This window comes from Anneissia japonica, unplaced genomic scaffold (assembly GCF_011630105.1).
Source record: "Anneissia japonica isolate Jap-2015-1 unplaced genomic scaffold, ASM1163010v1 scaffold49583_len16476_cov106, whole genome shotgun sequence".
In the NCBI taxonomy this organism is placed as follows: Eukaryota; Metazoa; Echinodermata; class Crinoidea; order Comatulida; family Comatulidae; genus Anneissia; species Anneissia japonica.
In genome coordinates, this window is record NW_022700028.1 from 1 (window position 1) to 2668 (window position 2668).

Consider the following 2668-nt stretch of genomic DNA (forward strand, 5'->3'; position numbering starts at 1 on the left):
AGGCTGAGGTGCAAACATTTTGGAGAATATGGACCTCTAAGTGCCCGGAAATTGCACTCTCATACTTTAAAAATCATACAGGTACTATGTGTTCATATCAACATTACGCAATTAATTCGCTGGTGTTACGCCGGTTCGAGGGTCGTTTGAACAAAACGGCAGTCTTCTTCTGTCTAAAGCATCCTAGTTAGTGCCGTAGTAAAATGGTTGGTTTATTGTTCAACACCCAGGGGTTTATTTAAGAGCCGGCGGCCGGCGCATTCGATCGGCTACTACGATGTTTTCGCCGGCTACTTCAATCAATGCTGTACAAAAATTAATACAAAAACCACCAATATAAATAGCGCAACAGGCCTGAAAGAACCTTATTTACCTACACGAAGTTAATTTGCAATAGTATGCACTAATTTCGATGTTCCTTTCTGTTGAAAGTTCGTTAAAATGTCTACCAATTCTTAGACTCCATGTTTGACTTTCATGAACTCACGGCGTAAACAAAGTTAAAGTTCAAAGTTCGGCAGTCGCGCCTGGGTGAGTCCATCAAAGAAGGCACGCCTCCAAATCACATGTTAGCCAATAAGATAATAGAAATTTCTCCTCCACCACGTGCTCAGGTGATGACGATATACATCGCCCAAACTCTTTTTCTGTACATTGGGCTTCCGGGTTTTCTTACCGCGGAGAAAAAAAAACAGATCGTCATTTTTAAATTAATTTGTGTATGACTATGAACCTTTTATTTTCATTTTATTTTTATTTTACTAGCCCTCTTTGTGATGAAATAGGTATTTCGGAAATGATAAATAATAATAATAATAATAATAATAATAAAAAAAAAAACCAACACTGGCTCAAATTAGTTTACACTCGGTGGCGGAGGTAGCAAGGCGAACCAACTATATTGAATGCTGTTTACACTCACAATTTCAGAGTTATAGATAGTAGGCCTACAATGATTAAAACGGCAAAGCAAGCCCAAATCGTCTCAATTCACGACATCACATGAGACATTTTTTTCCAATGTGGTATCCGTTCCTTTTCGATATCTGCGTAAATTTTAGAACTATGTTTTGCTCTCCTTAGATGTTTTCTTCAACGCAGATCTGGGGCGCATAGGCCTAAATGGTGAATCCCCACAAATTTCAACATATTTGTGAAAAGTAAACAACTTCATCATTATAAAAATTGTATTTTCAATTTATTTTGGTGGATTTTATTAAATGTTTATAAACTTAAAAAAGAATGTATTTCAATTATTGAATCAATATTCTGACCTTAAATTCCGATGTTGAGCTCGAAAAATTCGTAAATTCTAGGCCTATTCTAACCTACTCAGTAAGTATACTAATTAATGAGGTTGTGATCATCACTGCCTGTGATTGCACATGTGCAACCACTGTGCAGTGTATACTAAGAAGTTCAAATGGGAAACTAATTTTCCGTACCATATGACATACCACGATGTTCAATCATCATCAATCAATGTGTTTGAATCGATATTAGGCCTACAGGAAAATAATTTGTTAATAAAACATTGATAAACATTGTTCATTTTGTAGGATGCTTGAATACCATACAAAATTAGGGAATATCATATGAGTGAGTAGTGTATGTGTGTAAACTTGTCTCTTTCTTATCTGTGCCTGGGATAGCCAGCTAAGTCCTGGTCCTAGCAACTGAGATAGGCTGCAGGCTTATATGGCGCCTAAGCCTGCCAAGGCCTAGATATAGCCTACACAGTGGCTGTAGGCCTATCTAACCTAGGCTTAAACTCACGATACGATATTTTCAGCTATTGTATGATATTCCTCTCATGAATTAAATTTAGGCTTTTTGAGATTCGCGAAAGTTTAATGTCGCGAAAACGGCCGAAATTATCAATTCGCAAAAGTTTCTGGTTTACAGTATCTATTTAGGCTAGGCCTATGTATGAAGATAAGTATGAGTATATGTAAAAATATCAACTTTTTTTACAGCTCATAGTTGATTCTGAAAACTGTTTAAAACAAAATGATGTAGACTTTGTGATGTTAGCTTAAAAAACCCTTGACCCCCGACCAGGGCTTTGCCCCTGGACCCCGATGGGGGGGGGGGCCTAGGCACCCCCCCTATACCCCCGGCCTATTTCAATTTACTCTCCTGTTACTTTCAAATTTCTCCTGCTACTCAAATTCATAAATAAACCCCTGAACACCGGTGTTTGTAAAAAATGTACTCGCGCAGCAGAGTGGTCAGGGGAGTCAGAGGAAATCCCTGCCAGACAAGCGCGCGTTAATATGAAACGTCATCAATCATAGAGCTTCATGATTGGATAATTATGCTATATGCCGAGATTAACTATGAGTGGAAATATTATCCACATGTCTACGGCCATACTACGTTGAAAACACCGGTTCTCGTCCGATCACCGAAGTTAAGCAACGTCGGGCCCGGTTAGTACTTGGATGGGTGACCGCCTGGGAATACCGGGTGCTGTAGACTTTTTACATTTTCTCCCCCAAATCGATTGATGTTTACTTATTGTTCGTTAAAGATGTTTTTCTTTTTCCTTCTTTTTTTTTTCTCTTAACAGTTTCATTATGTACGGTATTTTGGCACGTTATAATCGTCAACTTTTCACTAAAAGAAAAAGGACCTGGGCCTTGCACTGAAGCGTTTGAACAAAACG

At 38.4% G+C, this 2668-nt stretch overlaps 1 long non-coding RNA gene and 1 other non-coding gene across 2 annotated transcripts in view; one reads left to right on the forward strand and one right to left on the reverse strand.

Annotated features, from left to right (window-relative positions):
- The first annotated feature begins 2362 nt into the window (after positions 1-2362).
- On the forward strand, positions 2363-2481 carry LOC117103271. Its single transcript, XR_004444547.1, has one exon. It is a non-coding gene; the product is annotated as a 5S ribosomal RNA (ribosomal RNA).
- A 68-nt stretch (positions 2482-2549) lies between these two features.
- LOC117103270 overlaps positions 2550-2668 on the reverse strand; it is a 2201-nt gene continuing 2082 nt past the window's right edge. The window contains exon 2 of the long non-coding RNA XR_004444546.1: positions 2550-2635. This is a non-coding gene — a long non-coding RNA (uncharacterized LOC117103270). The remainder of the gene's footprint in view (positions 2636-2668) is intronic.